Source organism: Balaenoptera physalus (genome assembly GCF_965194825.1).
Source record: "Balaenoptera physalus genome assembly, chromosome: 2".
Lineage (NCBI taxonomy): Eukaryota > Metazoa > Chordata > Mammalia > Artiodactyla > Balaenopteridae > Balaenoptera > Balaenoptera physalus.
Window position 1 is genome coordinate 162,805,277 of NC_138883.1, and position 23,855 is coordinate 162,829,131.

Sequence of the window (23,855 nt, forward strand, 5' to 3'; positions counted from 1 at the left end):
ACTTCCAAACATCTTCCCACCTGCCCTGTTGGCTGGAGCAGCGGGTTCTGATTAAGTCATTGCACACTCCGGCTGTCTCTTCTGGCGACAGAGCCATGGCTGGGGAGATTTCCGAGCCTATGACAGCCTATTCCTGAGTCCCCATCCCTGGCACCGGGCTGCTCTGCTTCTGGCACTCAGCCCCTGCTGTGAGTTCACGGGCTTTGTTCAGACGGCATTCACATGAGCAAGTGAGCGACCCAAGGAAACCGCCTCCCTGGTTAAAGCATTAGTAAAGTTTAAGGGTCCCTACACCTGACCTCTATCAGGGTGTAGGGACAGCACTAAATCCTTGCTATGACAGGTACTGACTACCCTGGTCAGATGAACAAGGTCAAGATTAGAGCGGGTCTTCTGACTCTGCTGACCTTGCTCCAGGGGAGAAGAGAGTCTTGGACCCTGGCTCCTCTACTCCGCTACAACCCTTGAATTGGCTGGTCCTCTTGGTACTTTGTGCTTTGATTAGACACCACGGGTGTCCTGTCCCAGGACATGTGGGACCAGTAGAGTCCGCCTCAAACCTCTCTCGGTCAGTATCTGCGGGATTGAGCATTACCTGTACTGGGGAGGTGAGGCCCCATGAGGCCACCGTCAGAAATTGCTCCTCTCAGCTTTTTCTCATCCTTTTCCCCAATCTGGGCCCTGAAATCTAGCACCGTGAGCATCTAACCCAAAAAGTAATGTAAATACGACATTTAAATATTCTTGCCTGCAATCTTGTGAAGCCGATCTCCATTTCACCTCCCTCCCCTGACGTTTGTCCCCTGAGGTCTGGGATGCTCACGGATGCAGCCAAACAGCCCCCACTCCGCACCTATCCATCCAGCTCCGCTGGCTGGGAACGCGATTGAAGGCGCGCTGAGGTTCCAGCCTGTCATGTTTCAGATCTACCGAGTCCCAGGAGTGATGGGTTCTACGCCCTCCCTCAGCCTCTGCCGCTAACCCTCGCCTGCAGAGGACTCCAGGCGGCCATGAAGTGTGGCTTGGGGCAGATGTCACCCTGCCCTGTTCTCAGGTGCTTCTGTCCAAATCAATAAAACAACGACATTAGCAAAAAAAAAACCTCTCCTTTCATTTAAAAGCACAGCACCCTCCTGCATAATGATTTATGCTGATGGATACTGACGGGTCACCAGTCCTGTTGTTCTAGAAACAGCCAAAATAGAAGCCCCAGGGGCTTGGCTAGGACTCCCTGTTACAGACAATGCCCACAGCACAGGGCAGAGATCGCCAGACTCCTTCAAAAGACTCAGCCAGCCCGCTCCTGTCTCTGGGTGTCTGTTATGAACTGAATTGGGCTCCCCTCAAATTCTTATTTGAAGCCCTAACCCCTAGTGTGACTGTCTTGGGAGATGGGTCCTTTGAGAGATAATTAAGGCTCCATGAGATCGTAAGGGCGGGGCGCAGGTCTGATAGCACTGGTGTCCTCATAAGGAGAGGAGGAGACGCCAGAGGTCTCTGTCCTCGTTCCCACACAGAGGGAAGCCATGTGGAAAGCGGGGCAGGCATCCTAAGCCAGGAGGAGAGGCCCCAGCAGACACCAGCCCTGACAGAAACTTGGCCTTGGACACCCAGCCTGCAGAACTGTGAGAAGGTAAGTTTGTGTTGTTTAAGCCCCTACCCTGTGGTATCTTGAGAGATACCCTCAAGCCTAGCTGTCTGTGTGGTGATCGGTGGGGAGGGCAGGTCTGAGCCCCTGGCAGGTGTGTGCCCTCACTTACACCAGGTTTGTGGCAAGAGAACTAGAGAAACAATAACCCTGTGCTGCTGTCCTGTGACTCGTCCCTCTCAGGTGGCTTCCATGCACCACGTTTCATTCGGTTCTCATAATACCTTTATGACCCTTTGCCGGTGTCCGGGCGTTTTATTGCCTTTTTACAGCTGGTGAAACTGAGGTATTAAACAGGCAACGTAATTCATGTAATTTGTCTGAGATCGCCCCGAGGGTTGGTGTTCCGGGCCCACTGCAGCCTGATGCAGTATTCTTTTCACTATGCAGAGCATCTCCAAGTGGATGAGGCTGAGGGACTTGTGCTGGGCTGGTGAAAATGTCAGTTCTTTCGTGGTTTTCAGCATCTGTATGACGGCCAAGGGGCCCAGTTCCCAGGTGTGGAGTAGCTGGAGAGCAGCTATGAGGGAGCCCAGCAGGGTCCTTTTATGAGACGGAGGACAAGATGGAAACTGCAGGAATTGGCAACCATGATGCCAAAAGACAAGCCTGGGGCAACCCAGTGGAGGCTGGACTGGGGAGCATGGGCGGGCGAAGCGTCAGGCGCGAGCTGGTCCCTGCCATGTGTCCTCCCGGCTGTCGGCTGCTCTGGAAGCTTCTACGCTGTGTGTCCCTGCTATGACGGCTGAGCTTTCGTTCTATGAGTCACCATCAGAAGGATGGGGGCAGCACCCTTTGAGACCTGATGGTCTTACCTACAGACTCCCGGGGTGACCCCTCCGCATGTGTCCCCGGGGGCGTAGGACCACTGGACCTCTCTGCTCAGCCCCCCTAAATCCCCTGCAGGTAGGATGCTTCCTGCCCACACGTCCCTGACAGAAGCCGGACACCCCTGGGTGCACCTCATTTTCTAAACAGCTTTTACGTAGGTGGCCGGAGTTGCAAGGAATTATGCTCCAGGTTCACCGGGGCTCTTCTCCAACTTGAGAAGGAAACTGCTCAGATGGGCTTTATTTTCCCTCTGATAATCCGGCTTTTTCAGGGCTTGCTTCCTTCCTGCTAAAGCAGTGGTTGAAATCAGAGACTCGGGAATCCAACTGCCTGGGATTGAATCCAGCTCTGAAACTGGCTTATGTGAGCTTGAGCAAGTTACTTAATCTCCCTACTCCAGAATTCTCCTCATCTGTAAAATAAGGGTAAAAGTAGCACTTAGGGTTTATGTAATGATTACATAGCCTGATATGTAAAGTGCTTAGAACAGGGCCTGGTATATGGAAAGTGCTATGTAAGTGTTAGCTACCATTATTATCATATCGGTATTATTTATCCACTAGTTACTGCTGAGATGAATCTTGCTTGATTCGTGTAGAACTTGTTCTTATATAATTAATTTTTCTAGATATTAGTCAATGACATGCATTGGGATTATTTTCAAGTTTATGCTCTTACACTTGGTCCTTCCAATTTTAATTTTGTTACCTTCCTTCTTAGTTACCCATTAATTTATAAAATTTTTAAAATTACTCCCTTTATATTCTTTCCTCCTATATTATTTTCCAAATACCAAGTTGATGGGATTTATTCCAGTGACAACCCTGTTATCTCTGGTCCTCTTCGGAACTCCTGCTACATTTCATACCCATCACATGTCCATTGTCACCCAGCTATGTTGATGTTCTCAGGGCCAAGGTTTTTATATCTTATACCTTTTCTGAGTCCTGCCCAGTGTTTTGCATGCATTAGATACTCAGAAATTAAGTGGGGATTAATTTGTTCCCATCCTATTCCTATTTGCCCATTACATTCCCAGGTCTAAAATGTTTCTCTCTCACAATTGTGAAGTCTATTGTACTGATACTTAATATATTTCATATACACCTGATGAAACTAAAACTCACCCAACAAGAGATATGTGCATCATGTTACTTTACTTCTTGAGGTTGGTAGCTACTTCAGCTAAGCCCCTCTCTCCTTTTAAGCTGGCCACCAGCATTCCCATCTCTCAACTAGAAAACAAACTTCCTGAGAGCCAGAATCCTGTGGGGCTTGTGTGCTGATGGGTCTCTGGTACTAAGAATAACAGAGCAGGGCTTCCCTGGTGGCGCAGTGGTTGAGAGTCTGCCTGCCAATGCAGGGGACATGGGTTCGAGCCCTGGTCCGGGAAGATCCCACATGCCGCGGAGCAGCTGGGCCCGTGAGCCACAATTACTGAGCCTGCGCGTCTGGAGCCTGTGCTCCGCAACAAGAGAGGCCGCGATAGTGAGAGGCCCACGCACCGTGATGAAGAGTGGCCCCCGCTCGCCACAACTGGAGAAAGCCCTCGCACAGAAACGAAGACCCAACACAGCCAAAAATAAATTAAAAAAAAAAAAAAAAAAAAGCTTTAAAAGGCATTGCTCTTTCATAGTGAATAAAAAAAAAAAAAAAAGAATAACAGAGCAGCTCTCAGCTGCTTAGCTATCAGCTGCTGCCCTTGCTTCCTTGCTGACACAGCCCTAATTTTGACTGCTTCAGAAAAGGCTAGCCCTCAACCTGGCCCAGAGGATGTGCTGTAATCATTTTAAGTCAATCCTAGGTTTTCCTATTCTTGTTGCTAGTGGTTGGTTTAGGAATGGGCATGTTCTATGCTTTTGTGACTCTTGTCCTTGCCCCTAGAAAAGGGCAATGTGATGCCTGGATTTGTGGCAGCCATCTTGGCATCATGAGGGGAGTCAACTCAAGACAACAAGCTAAGATCCATTGATGGCAGAGTGGGAAGAAGAAAGATTCTGGGGACTTAACAACACTGTTGAGCTACTACTGATTAACCAACCTTGGAACCAACCTATCTGCCAACTTCTTATGAGAGATAATGCATGTCTGTGGTTGTTCAAGCCACTTTTAATTGGGTCTTCATCTTCCACAACTGAAAGCATCCTGATCCAGGAGACATACCATAAATATTTGTTAACTTACTGACTGATGAAACCTTCCTTAAGTCATGTCATATTGGTGAACTAAAGCTCTAAATGTTGACCAGTAGTGACAGCAAATTCTGGTAGGAAAAAAAAAAAAAAACATTATTAAAGCACTCAGGTAAATGGAATGTTTTTTATGTTGTTTTAAGTCTTGACTTTGGTGGTGAGGTTGATGGGTGAGGAAATTCTGAACCCTGGAAAAATCACATTAAGAGAAAATTTTGAAAAACTTTTTATTGTCACTCTTTAGTTGAATTATAGATTTAAATTGGCCAGTGCTCAAAATACTGCACTTAACTAAGGTGGCCCCAAAAGGTGAGCTTTTGCTCTGGCTGGTGCTGAGGCAGAATGTGGACTTGAGCGCCAGTCTGTGGCGGAGGGCTGCTGAGACCCCTGCTCACTTCCAGAGCTGCCACTCGTGGAACTATGTGACAGGTACCATTAATGGGGATGTATTCCATCAGGTGCCTTTGGGACCATTTGAAGCCCAGAGAAGCAGCCCATTTTTATTCTCTTTCCATATTCTCAGGTGTTCCTTACCTGCCTGCATAACCTGCCTGAGTTTGGAGGACCACAGCACTGTCCCAAGAAGGAAAGCAGGACCTGATATAAGGCAGAGCGATTGCTTCAATCTGTTCTGGTCAACAGAAGGACCTCTGGTGATCGGTCAGTTGGATGCTCTACTTCCTCACCTGGAGTACTGCAGGGACCTCACGTCTACCAGACTTTCTAGTTTTGCCTTCTTCCGGCCTATGCCCTACGCGGGTACCCAGAGCTGATGGCGTCACTTCTCTGCTTACATTCCTTTAGTGGCACCTCATCCTCTACAGATACGTGCGAGCTCCTTGGTCTGTCATGTGAGGCCCGGCTCCCTCTGGACTCTGCCCTCCTCTCCAGCCTCTTCTCTCCCTCTCATCTCCCATAGAAAAAAACCTACCCACATCAAACTCCCTGTAGCTTCTAAAGCATGGCGCATTCCTGGTACCTCCTCAGCGCCCTTCCCCACACTCTCTGGACTCCCTCTCCACCTTGCCCTCCCTGCGCACTTCACCTCCCTTTTTGAGACACGTCTCTGATGTACCCCGGGAAGCCTTCCCACATCCCCTGGTGCAGCGTTAGAGTCGCCCTTTCCTCTGCTCTTCCTCCTCCTCAGCACCACATCACACCCATCACCCGGTCATTGGCTGCTTTCTCGCCCCCTCCCACCGCCGCACTACCTTCTGAGCACCTCGTGGTCAGGACTTGGTCCTGCCCATCTTTGTCACCCGTGTCCAGGGCTTAGCACACACTAAGTGCATACCAGTCACTTTTTGGTTCGAATTGAAGTAAATCAAAGTGAAACAAAAGAGTAGGAAGAAACACCTGCAGCAATTTCTGAGGCGAACAGGTTTGTTGTAGGTATCTTCTCTTTGTCAGGATCCTGGGAACTGAGAAAATGAACCAGACATTAACTCCTTTGCCGGTGAGTGCCTAGGAGTAGATACGGAACAGAGAGAGAATTGGGGAGGTTGAGGCAGCAGGTACAGAGAAGCACCACTGAAGGACCCCAAAATAATCCCCCGCACTGTCACTCTCTCATCTTTTGTCCTCATTCAGACTCTTAAAATATTTACTCAAGTTTACAGTTACTTATTAAAGCTTAGATAGGTTAATTCTTTTCATTTCATACTCTCTTTATTTCAGAATTTAGAGACAGACCTATGGGGCCATGAAATTGCACAATCTCCTAAGGATTCTAAGTCCTTGACTCATTGTGAGACCAGAACATTCCAACTTCTTTTACGTAGGGTTTCCTCCATCCCCATCTGGGAAATTATCATCTGCTTCTGCTAGCTCTCCCCAGCTTCCTTTGTGAATGAAAGGGCAAAGTTTTGACTCAATAATTTTAGCAATATCTAACTCCCCTGTTGATGAATAAATCATTTTCTGCTTTCTTTTGGGGAATTCCCTCTCTCCTTTGGTCACCTATCATTCAGTACACGTCCTGGCCTTTCAGGAACTTTCTCAGGAATGTAATTCGGGTTTATCATAGACAGAGAGATGTACCTGGAGTCCAGAAAGGTGGTCCCCCAAGGATCCTGTGGATCAAATCCTTCCCCAGTATTTTTTCCAGTGGATTGACAGGATCTTTCTCACTCCTCCATTGCCACTGTAAGAGGAAAACTGGTCACTCCTTTGTGGGGAAGGGGAAACACCCAGTTACTGAGAAATTCGAATGAGATTTATTTGTTTGCATTCCTCTCTTCACGGCAACCGATTATGTTCACTTCTGCAGTTTTTGTAAGCTGGATAAATTGAGGTAGCTTACAGCAACTTTGTTTTCCAAATCCATAGGTTCTGAGAAAATTATACATTCCCTTTTGCTGGGTTACCACGGCTGAACTCAGAAAGTATAATCAGAAAGATTATATTTTATATAGAAATATTTGTATTAGAGCGTAATAGAAGAATGTACAGCTAATAGAAGAGGTGACAGGTAATTATTTTTTGCTTGAGCTGCATGGGATGGAGTTTATCTCGGAGAGGACTGGGGACATATACAGCTGCCTGGTGTGGATACAATTGAAAAGGTCTGTGGAATGTCCAGTAACTCTGTGCCCTTGGCATCTTTAGGAAAGCTACACCCACACACTTCAGTTTCTTTAACGTTTTACAAAAGAGTTTTACCAGTTTCCTTTGTTGACTTGGTTTCCAGATAGTAGGGGAAAAAAATAAAAGAAAGAAATGGGAATGATGAACAGTTGTCATGTGCTTTAGCTCTCAGGCATGAAATTGGGGCTCAAGCCAGAGGAGTGAGTTTTCTTTGGGTCCAGGCCAGCAAAATGAAACCCCAAGAACTCGGTCTTTGGATATGTCATTACCTAACAAGCCAAAGGAAATGGATGACATGATGCTGACTAAAAGAGATGAATTCTGGTCTATAATTTATGTGAACATCAACTAACAGTTAAAAATACTGATTAGTATCAGTATCAAATTGTCCAATCTCAGTATCAAATGAGAACAGAGACGCAATGCACACAGACCCTGCGCAGTAATAAGGAGTTTGGTCTAGATACCCCGGCGATGATCATTAATTTTGCTATGTTTTGATTTAGTGTTTGCGTTAATGTATTCTAGTATGTCTAAGGATATGAAAGTAACACCTGGTGTGCTCTGTGCAAATGCTTCTCCGCTTCAGGAAGAAAGCCAAAGGGGACACACAGCTGAGCCCGAAGCATCGGTATCAACAGGCTCCAGGGAATCAACTCCTCAGATTTCTAAGAATAAAACAAAGTTAGAGAAAATATACAAATATAGGAGCCTTCCTTGTTTGCAAGACAGACCTTTATGGAAATATTATGCTCAGAAGTTTGTTTTGGGGCAGTCTGTAAACCAAACTCGGTTTTCATGGCATAGCTTCATAGCTTTGTTTGCGTGCAAATACGTGTGCGTGCACACACACACACACACACTCACACACACACACGCACACACACAATTCACAACTAGAGGCAATAAGGCCAATTAAAAAAATGCTCATGTCCAGGGATTTAATTTTGCTGATTTAGCAAGACTGTTAAAAGGTGGCTATTCGTTCTAGATTATTCCTGCCAGTGCCGGGCACACTGTTGACTTCATACTCCTTGAGGCAATTACTTCAGTGCTCAGCGCCTCTGAGATCAGCGTTCCTTTCTCTTGTGTAATTGAGAGCTGGCAACTCACATGTTTAGCTTATTATATAAAGTCTCCAAGAAGAACAGACAAGGCAAGAAGCAACTCTTGCCTCGGAAGACCTAGAAGCACAGATTTCTAGAGAAAAGCTGCTAGATTACTGGAAATGTATGATATTTCCTAAATCTGTGCAAATCTAATAAAGGAAGATAAACTGACTTTTTGGATTTTCTTGTACAAAAATATCCAAAATCCATTTCATCCTTTTATTCCATTTTTACTTAAAAAAAAACTTAGCAGCTGAGTTTCATTCAAGTCTAGCTTGCCCCTGCCACCCCTGTTCAAATCCATCGCCAAGGAGAGGAGAACTAATTACACTGTCCCATGTTCATGGCTATGTTCATCTTACACCCTTATTGGCAATCCTGTTGGACATTTCTAAGGTGTAATATGAGTAAGAGAGAGCTCACCATTTTTCCCCCTGAGGTCTAGAGGGGCAAATGGTTCCTATCTGCCACGATCCCAGGGCTAGGAGGTCCCACTAGCAACCTCTGCCTTCACCTGGAAGGGAAAGGTGAGAATAGGCAATCCATGAATTCAATATACACTGAAAAGACATTTTTGGCTCAACCAGAGTGCTGAGTATTCAGCCGGAGTTCTCAGGTGTGGTAGGAAAATGCAGTGGGCTGTTGAGCTTACATTCTGGCTGATTAATACACTGCTAAATGCTCTTTGGAGCTCTGCCAGGAGAAATATAAACAGCAAAAGAACTTAACTCTATAAGTATCTGTCTTTTTGCCAAATCGTATGAGGAAAATGTGTTTAAGAAAAAAAAAAAGAGAGGAGGATGTATTTTTATTACATGTATGCTCATAAGACCCCAGCTCTGTAAAACCCATTAAAAACAACATGAAGTATTTAAAATCAGCAGCAATCACCTTGGTTGGTTACTGATTTAGAAGATTAAAAACAGTCTGAATGGAAGATAAAGGTACATTAATAAACACGGATTCCAAATTCTTGGTGATTACTTGCCGGTCTATTCAGAGAGGGGGCTCAACATCTCAAGGAAAATCGTCAGCATGTAAGTGAGGAGGAGGCTTTGATACTTGACAATGACCCTGGGAAGTGGAGAGGGTTGTTTAACAGTCACTTGCAGAGCCCTAAGAACCGTCAGTATTGGTTTTAAGGTCTCTGGCATGCACTGGTACAGGGGCAGGGCAAGTTTTCAAGCTAAAGATGCCTCACCGTGAGGGCGTTTCCAGTGGTAGGGGAAATGTTCCGTTTATTCCACACCTGTTTGGGATTGTAACTCAGCTCCTGGAACCCAAGAAAGTTCTCACACCAACGTGGAGTAAAATCACCATCATCACCAATCCCCAGGGCCAGTGTTTACTCTGTACCACACTCCATTCTGAGTGTTTACAAACACCTTTAATCTTCCCAACAATCTCAGCTAGACACTCTCATTATCCCCACTGGGTAAAGGAGGAAACTGAGGCTAGGAGAGGTCTAGTAGCTTGTGGAAGAAGTTCTCACAGCCAGTCCATGGTGGAGATAAGACATGGACCCAGCTGGTCAGCTTTCAAAACCAGAACCAGCATCCTGAGAGTGGGGCTGGGCAGGCACCTAGCGCTGTTGTAACATATCGAGGTCTTGTCCTTTGGGGAGCTCCAGTTGACGGGATCTCCTGTTGTTTGTCCTCTCCCCAAATGAATAATCTTGGAGGGGAAAAAAATCTCAAGCCAATAGAACCTTTTAAATCTATGTTGTCAGTGAAATAAGATGGTGGCTGCATAATAAATATAAATAAAAATGGAAAGTGGAAAAACAGAAGATGGCGAGCTGTGGTCAGCGCTAAGGGCTAGATGCCCTAGTATATCCGTGTTTATGTGTGTAAAACTCACCCGGGTCTCGGCATCAGCAGATGTCCAAATGTTCCACTGGGGGATGTGACTGGAGGGTAGATAAAGGTGAAGGAATCACAAAGGCAGGAATGGAACCAACAAAGGCTGCACTTTCATCCATTTTTATGCCCCAAAGCCCCTGCAGGGTAAGGCCCCTTCCTCAGTGAGTGGCTCGTGGCCACAGTGACTCTCCTTGTGGTGCATGGTGGTGGGAAAGTCCATTTGATGAAAATCCACAGGCATATACGCCTCTTGCCCCTGAAGGACCCCTGGACGTTTAAGGGTTACGAACCAGGTTAACTCTTCTAACACTCCTAGGCCACTGCACCTCAGGCAGGCCTGTCCTGCCCCAAGGGGAGAAGATCACGGAAGCTTCCATGAGGCTGAGCTGAAGAGCACAGACTTGGGCACTCCCGGAGTGCGTTCCTCTACCCGCCTCCATGCTGCTCTTACCTTCCAGATGCCATTCGGACATTTGCAAACCAATTTTATGAGAAAGCCTTAGACTTTCCTTTGTGCTTTAGTTTCTTTTAATTTGTCTTTCTAAGTAGGTCGATTTCCAAATACAAATTGTCAGGCAAAGAAAAATTGCTTTCCAAAGCGAGGCCCTCCGTCTCTGGGGCAGCAAGGCGTCCTAACAGCCCCTCTAGGCTCCCATAAAACCTCCCGGTTGTCGTGCTCCAGTGACTCAGGTGTTCCCTCCAGATGCTGCCCTGTCCCCATGACAACCCCTTGCACTCCTGCTTTGAGTCCTGCAGCTTCACACCTGGACATGTCTTTAATAGCTGCTTCAGACTGATGCCTCTTCTGGACCGTTTGTGGGCTCTCGGGCACAGCTTTCTCCTGGAGGCTGTCTCTGGCTCAGCCTCGATGCCTACCCACTGACACCCAGGCCCCGAGACACCAACCCAGCAGGTGCTGCTCTGGGAGGGAAGTTGGAAAAAAAAAAGCACATCAAGGTCAGTTTTCATTTTCTTTACATGAGCTAAGACGCCAGCATTTATCAACAGGAAGAAGCTTCTGGAAATCATCTTGGAATCATTGATAAAAGCCCAGGGTATTGTTAGAAAGCTTTGTCTTGGCTTTTAGTGGCCTCTGCCCTTCACTCACTAGCTCACTGGGCACCTTCTCTGGAATCACCCTTGCACATCTCATGCCCCTAGATGCTTGCACTTTCCCTTCTGCGCATATCAGTGGTATCGGAGAACAATCTAGCCATCCTTCAGTGGTCCTCCCCAAACCTCAATCCAATGTTAACATTCAACCCAAAGGTAAGAAGTTTTCTGGAACTGAGAGGTCAGTAAAAATATTCTGTTATATCAACTGATAACCTTTAAAATTTTGGTTTCAAATAAGTTCAGCCAAATCTATCCAAAATATGCTAGAGGGTGGGGACCCATTCTGGGGGTAGTTCCTGTAAGGAAGTGAGACCCAGGTATTCTGTGTGGTTATGATTTGGGTTGCACAGGGGCGGAGCAAGTGAGCAAGAGATAAGCTGCTTCTCCTAAGGTAGGTGATGTCAGTGGCCTTGTTTACACATGGTGAAGTCTCAGACATTTTTAACTATCAAGTCTAGGAAGGTGTCCTGTGATCCAGTGAAAGCCTGCTTCAGGGACTCCAGAACGCGGTGTAAACCCCACTGCAAAGACTCACGTTGATGGAAAGAGCTACAGGGATGGAGGCTAAATCTGGACCAAGGACAGTTGGGCATTACCTCATTTAGTTCCCGCACCAGCCCGATGTTTGCCAGCTCCATTCGCAGAGGAGGGAACTGAGGAGGGTCCACTAGGTGAGGTGACCTGGTTGAGCTCTTTTCTCTTGCTTCAAAGCCCCAGCGCTCCCACTGCCTCCCACTCAGGTTGGAAATCCACTCAGACGCCTTTTCTCACTTTGCATGTTAGAGGATTGGCAATTCTCATCTGAGACCAAAGAAAACGCTATCACAAGGCCTCCTTGACCATGTGCCTTGGGTGGGAAACGCAGAACCTAGCGCTGGGCCCTTAGGAAGTAGAGTGGTTGGTTGTTTCCATTTCCATCTTTAAGTGTTTCAGCTGCTCAGCACCTGCCCACCCTGCCTAGCCCAAGGAAGTCCCCCATTGCCTGCACTTTGAGTGGGAGATGGTGCCCTCTACAGAAAGCAGAGATAAGGTGGCAGACCATCCCTTTCCCTGTCCCCGAAGGCCAAGCTTTAAGTGCATGTGTGGCCTTGGTCTGGTTGGTTAGAATTCCCTGCCAGGGATGCTGAAATAATGCTAGTGTCACATGACAAATGTGGATGGGAACTTTCGCAGTAGAGAGAGGGTGGCCAGGGGCAGCAGCAGCTTCCTATACAGACTGTTTCTGCCGAGAGGCACTTCCGGTGCTTCCTGGGTCGTGGATTTCCCGAGCTGCCCTAGTTCCCATCCTCCAAGTCTCTCCTTCAGCAACCCTCTGCCCCGGGAGCCTCCAGACACTTCCATTGAATCCCCTCCTGGCTTTTTTTTCTTAAGAGCCTCTTTTCCTGTTGCAGAACCAAGAGGCAGCCTACTTTTCCGTGCCGGTGCTGTCTTCCAGCTCACCAGAGACAAGAGACAGCCCAGAAGGAAATCTCACTCCTTGACTCCTGGGGTTTGGGCCCCCAGGTGGCAGAGTTCGGGTTTAACTCCTGGGTTTTGAAGTACAATATTGCTTTGTAGATGCCACCTGGCCTTTTAAACTTGATTTTGTCCAAATAAGAAAATTATATCAAAAGGGAAAATGTTTGCTTTTGACATTCTCAAGTGACAAAATGAAACTTCAAATTTCAAAAAGTCCCCCCATATAGAATTTGAATAAAAAGTCAAAGTACATATGACAAGCCTTTGGTGAACCCAATCCCCCTTATTTTGCCTGAATTTCAATATTCTGGCATTGCCTTAAGTCCCTTTTTACACTCAGATAGCAAGTTTAAGAAATGACTCTTCTTAATTCTTTGTAAGTTAACTCACATCAAGAAAATGTGATTTGATGGGTTATTTTTCTATCGAATATCCAGCTCTCTCCTCATGGTTTGAAAGAGCCTGTCACAATTCCCAAGTGTGAATGCTAAACCAGCCATGAAGAGAGGCACTGCCTAGGGCTACAGCAAGCTAAACTAATGAGAGCCAAGATCAGGCTAAGAAGGAAACATACACACACACAGCACATAGGCACATACACACATATGGGTATACATGCCTTCACGCACATATGTGCAAATATAATAGATGTATCTGAAAAATTCTTTTAATTCCCGTGCTTTTTTTTTTTTTTTTTTGAAGAGTTTTAATGGAACTCTAAATCGGAAGCAAGTTGGTACAACTTCTGCATTAAGCAAATGAAATGTCTTCAAATGTTTAAAAACCTCTGATGGAAGTCTGGCTCCTTCAATTTTAAGGAGTAGCTGTCTTCTTCTAGAAGTCACCAGACTGGAAATGAAGAAGCTGAGTCCCTGACCAGGTTCTGTGAAACATCTTATCTCCGATGACTTGGTAGAACTGGGCTTGTTTCCTTACAAGGGAAATGAAGGGTTGGAGTCTATAATGAACTTTCTAGCTCTAAAAATTTTGTGTCTGTAATTAATAAAAATACACTAAATGTGAATTCTCCTGATGTTGCTGTTCGTGTCCCTGCCTGTTCTTTCTTGGATGTCAGAGGGGCCGTGCACGCTCATGAGACGTTTCCTGCATCCCTGCAGCTGTGGCTCGGGGCACGGGGCTGTGGGTAGGGATTTGGGGTGGTGGATGATGCCATTGGGGTCTGAGCCAGGGAGCCCAGAGTCCCTGCCTCCCACGCCATTGAAGTATTTCTGCCGTGAGGTCGCTCACTCACCCCTTAAAACGTTAACATTCCATACATCGACGTGGAAAATTGCGAACGCTAAGACCCGAAACAAAGCGCATCATTCAGGATATCAACAAGGAACAGATGGCTCACTTGAATTAGGAAATTTCAAAGGCTGGTTCACAAAGGGACTCTTTATGAAAATGTAGGGAAGCACAAAGGAATATTGCAGTAACCTGGGGTTAATAGCAGCAGAGAAGCCACCATGACTAAGGCTGGGGAGACGACGGGAGGGAGTGATGTCTGGAATTCTTAAGCCACTAATAGCGGAGACCTTCCGGAGAGGGGCAGGGACGTTGGTTTGAGCAATGCAAATAGGCCATCGCAATATCTCAGAAATGGGGCTGAGGGCAGTAAATAACCTGAGCTCCTCTCCTCCCTCCCTGCCTTCCGCCAAGTCTGGAGTCGGGGAGTCCATTGACGGAATCCACATCCATCAGCCTTCTGGGGCAGGAAGGAGGGTGGAGAAGACAGAGTGTGGGTCTGGAGGATCAAAGAGAAGGCATCCGTCACACAAAGAAAACAAATAAACACACCCTAGGGACAAAAATGGCCTCCGACTCTTTCAGGAGGTAACTGAAATCACCTTAAATCACTAGCTGCATAAAAGCAATCACATATTTGTTTAGCCTTTTCTCATAGGCACTTGGGAAGCAGTCCCTGAGAACCGGGAGGAAAAAAGGTTACCCTGTGAGCATCAAACGATGACATTGACATCTAAAGGATGAGCATGGAGACGAGTAAAAAGGGACCAGATGACTTCCTGGTCCGCAGGACGAGGAAATAACCAGTGAGCATGTGTGCATCTATGAAGCAACATGCTTGTCAGCAATCCGTGTGGGTGGGTCTTGGAGGCAAGATTTCGGTGATGCTTATTTCAACACCGAATGGGAGAGAGTGCTCAGGCCAGAGGAAGGGACCAGTCTGACCCCGGCTTGGATTCTCAGCCTGTTGCAGACAGGGACACATGTGGAGTCACCGCCTGTGCCCAGGAAGCCCCTTTGTCTGGAGTGCACCACGGCATGGCTGTGGTCAGTTCCCTCTCCCCCCGACGGGATGGGTCTGCCTCTTGTGCTGCCCATCAGATTTCAAGTCTGTGAAGCTGAGGTCCAGCACGTGGACCTGGACCCTCCTGAGGCTCTGGGGGAGCCCAGCTGCCATTGCCCTTGAACCTTTGGGAGCGTCCACCTGCTTCCTGTCTAATGCCATTTCCATGAGTGCCCTCTCCTCCGCTCTTCACGACAGCCCTCTGAGCATGAGTGTATTGTCCTTTTTCAATGGAGACAAACCAAAGTTCCTAGAAGGGAAGCAGATAGACGAAGGTTACATAACCAGTGGGCTGCAGAGTAAAAATTTAATGTCACTAGTTGCGATGGCTTAAGTGAATTAAGAAATGAGTATGTACTAGGCATTTTTCTAAGTGTTTTATAGCATGAACTCATCTATTTCTTAACTCTGTGAATGAGATTATTATCATCCTGGCTTAGCATGGGAGGAAAATGCAGCCAGGGGATTAAGTAGCTGGCCCAAGGTCACCCAGCTACTCAGGTGAGTCTTCAACTCCAGGCGGTCTGAGTCCAGAGGTCAGCTCTTAACCACAAGTGCAGAGCCCGAGGGGCCAGCCGGAGGGAGGGAAGACGGGTAGGGGGCAAGTCAGTCCGGGCCAAGGCAACTGTTAAGGGTTTAATGAGCTCAGATGTTAATTGCAGATCTTAACTAATCGTTTACTTTCTAACTCTGAGTTAAATACTGCTTCCTTGTCTTTCAGATTATCTGAGGATCTAAGTCCAGCCCTTGTTACCCACTGGAATGAACAACAAGGAGGTTCAAAAGGTTAAGTTACTAAAAACAAAAACCTTGGTGTTTTGCTTTGTTTGGTTTGGGGATCCCGAATGTCTATTTCCAGTATTTATGGAACCAGGAAGTGCTAATGTAACAGGAATGTGACAGGCAGAGTCATTTGATACCAAAGAAATCAGGAAGTGCTGGAAACTGTTGAAAAAAGGTGGTTATTGCAACATTTCGACTTGACTTTTTCCCCAGTTCAAATAAAGTGTTGGTTTGTCAGAGGTTTTTGCCAAGGATGCGTTTAACTTTTACCTGGGTTGTGGCTTGGCCAGATGGCAGAGGCTTCTAGCTCGTGTTGAGGTCATGGACAGTGTTTCACTGTCCTTCTTTCTGAAGCAACTCCACAAAAGGGCACTATTTTGTTTTTTCATTTCAGAGCTAAGAACTACACGAGTGAGGCTGTAACGTATTGCAGAATAGAATACGTCCTAGACAGCATCCTCACGTGTTACCATCGAACACGGCTGGCCACTGGCCACATATGACAATTTAAATTTAAACTGATTAAAATTAATACAACAAGAATTCAGTTCAGTGGTTGCACTAGCTCAGTAGCTCCTGTGGCTGGTGTTGACTAGTGCCTGCTGCATGGGACCAGGCGGTGCAGGATGTTTCCCTCGTCACAGAAGGCGCTGCTGGAGAGCCACGCAGAGCCTGATCTCAACTGGGAAAAAGAGGCAAAACATTAAAGGGGGGATGAGAGGGGGCTTCCCTGGAAGGGACCCCTTTCCTGGACTCATGACTGGAATGGCAATATGTCAGGGAGCCAGGTGGCTCAGGTAGACTCCAGATGTCGTACTTGGGAAGGCAGAATATGTCTATCCCATGCTCTGGCTCTGCTTCTCTCCTCTTGTTCTCTGCAATATGACTGATACTAGAGCCTTTATCAACTGCACAACAGGAGCCAAGGAAAGGCCTCTGGGCCACGGCTGATGTGAACTTGCAGTGGTGATGGCGACGGTGGTGGTGGTGATGGTAGTAGAAGAGACTCCCAAGGAAAGCTGAAACTTGGGCGAAGGGCAGGGAGGACCCTCAGCCTTTCCCCTTGCCTGGAAATTCCCTTCACGAGTGGAACCAGGAGATTCTGGATTTCATTCCTTTATTGGGATGTGTGCTCTCTTCGTAAGAAGCCACATCGCCAGCATCTCTGAAGCTCTCTGCCTCTATTAGGTCAAAATGCACTCAGGGTAATTCCTATAGAGCAATGATTCTCTCAACTTTGTCCATACATTAGAATCATCTGGCATCTTTTGAAGCCCCCGGTGCTTAGACTGCACCAGACTACTGGGTACAAGTCTCTGGGGTGGATGCCAGGCATCACTCCCCGGGTGAGTGTAGCGTGCAGCTGAGGTTGAGAAGTCGAGCTTGCTCTGGGGAATCCCTTTTATTCACAGAACGGAGTGACTTAAACACATATGCCACAGCCTTTTCTCCTTCCCTCAGTTTGACAATAATAGGAAGGCCTTTAATTAACATTAAGAAGATCTGTCTTCTCTTAGGTACCACCTAGGAAATTGTGGTTGTAGCTTCACTTAAACATGACCTCTTCTTTTTTGCTGGAGTTGCCATATGTTACGGCATATAGTGTTTTATCTCCTATATCTATATAAAGTAGAAAATAGGATACAAAAATCCTAGGGCTATTTACTTTGTGAGTCCTAGATTTTATGTCTTGCTTCAACATTTTTATTTCCAGATAAACAGGAATCTTGATAAATATTATCAATGTAGAATAAAGAACTTATTTATCTTTGTGTAAAAAAAAAAAAAAAAAAAGAAGATCTGTCTTGACAGCAGTGCGGTGAAGTAGAAAGAACTCTGAATCAAGAGCCAGGATATCAGAGTTTAGTCCAAGCTCTTCCCCAAAGAGTGATGATCTGATGCACCAAGCCTCACCTGCGGGTGCTGTAACCTGAAGGTATCGGACTCGAAGGGTTCTAATCCCCCTCACGTTGCGCACTTTGTGCCAAAGATGGTACTAAGTGCTCTGTTCTGTGAGTGTGGAGATGATGGCCCTTTGATGATACAGCTGTGGACCCAGTAAGCACTTGGGGATAAGGAAACCTTTTCTCCTTTGATGTTCCCAGGTGTCTGGAGCAATGCTTCCATGTGTGTTGTAGGCACTTACTAGTGCTGGATGGATGACCATTCACTTTATTCTTCCCCAAGGTATTGATGAGTCCATTTTACACAGGGAATGAGCAGTCTTGTCATAAGGCAGTTAGATACAGGGCTTCTCCAGGACAGCCAGATAGCTGCCTCTCTGCCACCCCTGTCCCACCTGACTGGAAGAGTCTGAGTGGCCATGTGACATACAGGACAGTGCTTGGGAATAGGACCTAGGATGCTGCACATGGGTTGATCTTGGCCACGATGTACACTGGGGCTCCCAATATGCTGCCTTCCCTCATCAGACCAGCGCAAGGACTAGGTATAGCTGAGCCTCCAGTTAAAAGCAGCAGAACCTGCAGCTCTTCAGGAATGACCCAGGAGACTGAGACGCTCATCTCTATCTGCTGCATGACCTTGGGTGCAAAACAATGTCTTTGTACATCAGTATTCTTAGCTTTAAAATAAGCTGCTGGGGCCATGTGATTCTAAGATCCTTTCCAAATCCAGAACCATCTGAAAGAACGTTTTCTTTGGAAAGCAATTCTTGTTATTACTCATTGCCCTCTTCTTTTCAAGGTGCTTGACAATAGATTTTGTGATTATTTCCTCTGTCTTTTTCCCTAACTTCCTATGTAGAGAAGTTAGAAGTCCAGGCTTTTTCAGGGTCATTTCTTTCTCCCTTTAGAAGAAGAATCTGAATTGTTCCATTCCTGCTTCGGTCAAATTGTTTACCCTTCAAAAAAATCATTAAAATGATAGCTGATGATCCTGAAATTACTCTGGGTGTGTTCTTAAGTGTTTGTAGTTCAAGTTCTCAGGGCCTGGAATGGATTTTAACTGTTTCTCTTATTTTGCTTCATTTTCCTTTCTTCTATTCCCAGGTTTCCCTGTGTATAGACTGAAATAGAATAGCCTGACTTTCTGGACATTTGCCAACGATTTTTCCCATACTTTCATCCAGAGGCTCTCAATGCGTGGTCCCCTGACCAGCAGCATCAGTGTTACCTGGGCACTTGTTAGAAATGCAAATTATCAGGTAGTCCTGACCACAGAATAATCAGTCCATGTTTTAACCAGCCTTGAGGCGATTCTGATGTGTGCTAAATTTGAGAATTTGAGAACTACTGCTAATAAAAGACAACATTTTCTCTTACCCTTCTCATTCTTCATGTACTTCTCTATTTCCTTACATAATACATTAAAAGACTCTGAGATTGTTTCTCTAAATCTTTTGAAGATGGAGTTTTACTTTCTGCATTGACTTTTCTTATTCTGGCCCTAAAAGACCTATTAATTTCTCTTCTTCTTTATTGAATGGCTTAGTTTCCTCTTTATCCGGCTTTTGCAAAGAATAAGTTTATCGCCTGGCATGAATTAAATGAAATGCAAACAAATTGGTGGTTGACGAATAGTTTTATAAACGTCTAGAGCCTTGCTACTCCAAGCTCGTTGATTCTACAAAATCTCTGTCTTCACCCCAGCTCCACTGAATCAGATTCTGTATCCTAACAAGATATCCAGGTGATTTGTCTACAAATAAAAGTTTGTGATGCACTGCTCTAGAAGACTGTCTCAGACCTTAAATGTTATTTCAGAAGTTGGAGTAAAGGCACTTGAAAATTTTAGCCAAGCAGTCAAATCTTATCTCCAAGGTAATACAGTTGGCCCTCCATATCTGTGGGTTCCAAATCTGGATAGTCAACCAACTACAGATAGAAAATATTCAAAAGTTTCTAGAAAATTCCAAAAAGCAAAAGTTGAATTTGCCATGTGCCAGCAACTATTTACATAGCACTTACATTGGATTAGGTATTATAAGTCATCTCGAGATGATTTGAAGTATACTGTAGTATGCACATTTGTTATATGGAAATACTATGCCATTATATATAAGGCACTTGAGCATCCCTGGATTTTGGTATCCATGAGGGTCCTGGAACCAATCTCCCACGAATACTGAGGGATGACTCTATATCATTATATTTGGTAGCATGAGCTTTATGATGATGACAATGAAGGAAAAGTATACTTAATCTGAAATAAGTGGATTACACCCATAGTAATCAATAAAAAAGGTTTTCACTTTTCTATATAGGATTGTACTAACCTGGGGAAAAAATCACAGAGAAGAACATGTAGGTGTAGGTAAGGGAAAGATAATTAGAAAGAATGTGCTGGGGTTATGATATAAAAGACCACTCAGCCAAGGAAATGGCATAGATAAAGTCACTGTAAAGAGTTTACAAAGTGGTTCTAGAGGCAGATCTGGCTCCAGGGAGGTGCAATGTCTTGATCATATTAGTCCTGCTGCGTATTTGCTGAGCAGATCCTAAATGTTGGGCACACCGTTCATTGCCAAGCCCTTCACCAGCATTATCTCACATAACGCCCACAGCAACCACTGAGATAGTACTGTTACTATCCCTATTATATAAGGGAGGAACCTGAAGATTGGAGGTTATAACTAAATATGGGTTTTCATTCCAGATAATTTCAATTGCTCTTACTGCTTTAATGTGGGTAACATTGGTGATAGTAGCAGGTAAAATCTCAAGTCTCAATGACTTATAAAAAATTCATTCTTACTTATGTTAAGTTCAAAAAAGGTGTTCCTGATTAATGGGAGGCTCTTTTTCAAACACAGCCTCAGTAACCCAGCTTCCTTCATTCTTTTATCTCTGCTGTATTCCACATTTGGCTTCCAGGACCCTCCGGCATCTGCATCACACCAGTGGAAGAAGAAAGAGCGTGGGGATTGGGTGAGGGGGACCTTTTAATGGGTCGGACTAGAATGGCATGAATTGCTTCCATTCACATTCCATTGGCTTGAACTTCAAGGGAGGCTGGGAAGCGTGGTCAGTCCCAGAAAGAAGCTACCTGCCTGAGTTCAGGCAAGGAAATTATCCTTGACAACTTCCATGTCTCCATTTGTAAAGGAGAATAATTATACTTGCATCATCAGGTGGTTGTTAGAATTAAATTACCTAACCATTGCAGTTATTACCGCAACATGGGGCTCATAAAGCCTTGCTTTTCCTAGCTGATAATTTCCTGGTCCAGAAGATACAGTCTACTTCAGACTTGTCCTGCTCTTACTGAGGATGAAGATATGACAGAGACATTGGAATTAAGTGAAAGTCTCATCCAGGAGTCCAGAGGAGCAAGGAAATTAAATATTCAGCAGTTAGACATAAACACTGGACTTTAGGAAAGCAGATTTCAAAGACTTCAAAGGAAATATGTTATAGCCTCCTGGTTACAGACTATAAACGTGAATGTGGTTCATCAGGAGGGAAGGATGTAAGAGAAAAGCAAACTCTGACAACACAACCACACATGACTACACTGAGGAAGAAAAAGAGATGCAGAGACGAGAGGGAACTTTGCTGCTTTTTACAGTGTTCTCTGATAAAAGGGCATGTACAAAATATGGGATACACTCCATAAAATTATCAAGGAGCATCATGTGCCAGGAAAAGCTGAAACCGAAGGCAGCAGAAACAACTTTTCCTTCTGTTTAGAGGAGAGGCAGAAAGGAACCAGGCCCTGACTGGAGCAGATGGTGTGAAGTTCACAGCTGTCAGAGGGAACAGAGTCTCCCAGCCCCACTTTGCTTCCTTGTTCTCCTTCAAGAACCAAACAGGATAGAAATCTAGTTGGTCAAGGAGATCATCTAACCTTTAAAATGGGTCCAGACCCCTAGGCTTAGGTGGATTTTACCCCAGGGCTTATGAGAATTTATAGATTGAGAGTCCGGATGCTGGAGCTGATCAAACACCCTGATTTTCAACAAGCAGAGAAAAGGAGGTAACGGCAACCCCAGTTTGGTAAGCTTAATAGAGACCCACAGCAACTCCAGAAATAGATGATTTACATGAGGACTTGCGAGTACTTTGAGAACAAGCAGAATGTCTGAGAAGCAGCATGGTTTCGCCACATCAAACCCAGCTCGCTCCCCCTTGGAGGGGGCAACGTGACACAGTCTTAATGTAAATTGGTTTCAGCAAAGAATTTAACAAAGTTAGTGCAGTGCTTGGCACAGAATAGGTGCTCAATTAATCTTTGTTGAATTAATGCATGAACAAGATCCTTAGGAAGAAGATAAATAAACAGTGATTTAGATCATGATGTTAGGTGGAATTGTGCAGTTTGAACAATGGATCTATATTTACATAGAGGAAGGCCTTTATCAGGGTTTTAATCTTAGCTCTGTGTGGGCCTGGACTTGGCCTTGGAATGGGCACAAATGAAGACGTAGAAGATAAATATGTCAAATCTAGGAAGGATGTGCCCAATTTAAGGAAGTGGTAGCTGCACAGTTCCCTGAAGAGGTTATCTCAGCTGCAGTATTGAAAGCTGCAAACCACATGAAGAGGACCATTAGCAAACTAGAAAGTGTCCAAGCAGACAGCGGCAAGAATGAGAACATGGAAATCAGGCCATAAAAGAAATACAAGGGACGAGAGTTGCTTAGTCTGGATGGAGTAGATTGGAGGTAAGGAGTGACATACGTTACTCTCCATATGTTCTAAAGTCAGTGGAGGGCAGGTCCATGATGGCCACATCAGCTATTGTAGGGATTCCAGTCTTATTTTAATACGCAGAGAACTTATAAAAGAATGAAGAGTCACACCCCAAAGTAGTGATCTCTCTCTGCTCTGAATGTCCATCTTTCAGCGATGTTTAATAGATCATCCCAGCTGTGGGATGAGAAGGGGAACTAAATAACCCTAAAACTTCTCAAACCCAAAGCCAAGATGGTCCTAGATCCCCCTCTGACTCTTCGTTTTCCTTCCTGATGAGAAGCTGAGGTGCTCGGGGTGCAGCAGCCAGTTGCACGGGGAAGCCAGGGCTGCTGGCTCGCTGCTCTGCCTGCCTTGGCTGCCGGGCTGGGAGGAGATGCACACGTGTGTCACTTCCATAATGCATGCTGCCTCCAAGGAAGAGACACCTCTGACATCTGGCCGAGGAAGATCCCTGATGTCAACTGTCAAAGCACCCAATATTCTGGGTTTGCGAGTGAGGGGAGGTGGGGCATGAGATTTCACTGCTGCAATAAGAGAGCAGACAACGTGTTCAAAACTAAACCAACCTGGAGTAAGTCACTTAAGTCTATATGATACTAAGAGTTCTCCTGGGAAAGCCAATGTAATTATCACTGAGGTGATAGTTACAATGAATGGCACATTATTAGCGTAGTGGTAAATATTGTAACCTTTGTGTTTGGTTTGGATACCCCGGGGGCTGTCCTACTTTTCTATTTATTTCCTCTTTAACCACAATAAATAATCTTCTTAATTCATCACTCCCTCCTATTGCTAAAGTTTCTTTTTGGGGGGGGGGATAAAAATCAGAAAATTTGGGAATTGGGGAGCTCTGAACGAATGCTTCTGAAACAAAATGTCAATATAGATTTCATAGATTTCTCAAACAGAACCCAAACATTGAGCCTGAAGCTGATGCAAATAGGTAGTGATGTGAGATTCTTACTTGTACCGTGTATCAGGGTCTATCTCAGCACACCATTAAAAGGCAGCAGTGAAAAATTTCAGGATCACTGCACTGCACTCTACATGTAATTAAAAGCATTTTGACTCTACTTCTTTGCAGGTTTTTCTTTTATACTTTTAACTCCAATATTTACCTCAAGCCATTGACCATAACATGAGATCCTAGAGGGTAGGGATACATTTTTAGTCATTCTTCTGTCCCCTACATGGCCTGGTGCAGTACCTGGCTCATAGGCACTTAATAATTATTTGCTGAATAAATGGACAAATGAGTGAATAAATGACATTTTATTCAAACAAGTTGAACTATAAATGATCT

General features: G+C 45.3%; 1 protein-coding gene across 16 annotated transcripts in view; it reads left to right on the forward strand.

The window, feature by feature from the left end:
- LOC309655013 (uncharacterized protein) overlaps window positions 1–23,367 on the forward strand; it is a 184,741-nt gene extending 161,374 nt beyond the window's left edge. For 13 of the 16 annotated variants that reach the window (XR_014260538.1, XR_014260542.1, XR_014260543.1 and 10 more), the window contains one exon: window positions 1,518–23,367. The gene's annotated coding sequence lies outside the window, so the exon portion shown is untranslated. The remainder of the gene's footprint in view (window positions 1–1,517) is intronic. The other 3 variants (XR_014260539.1, XR_014260540.1, XR_014260541.1) reach the window with 3 other exon arrangements.
- The last annotated feature ends 488 nt before the right edge of the window (window positions 23,368–23,855 follow it).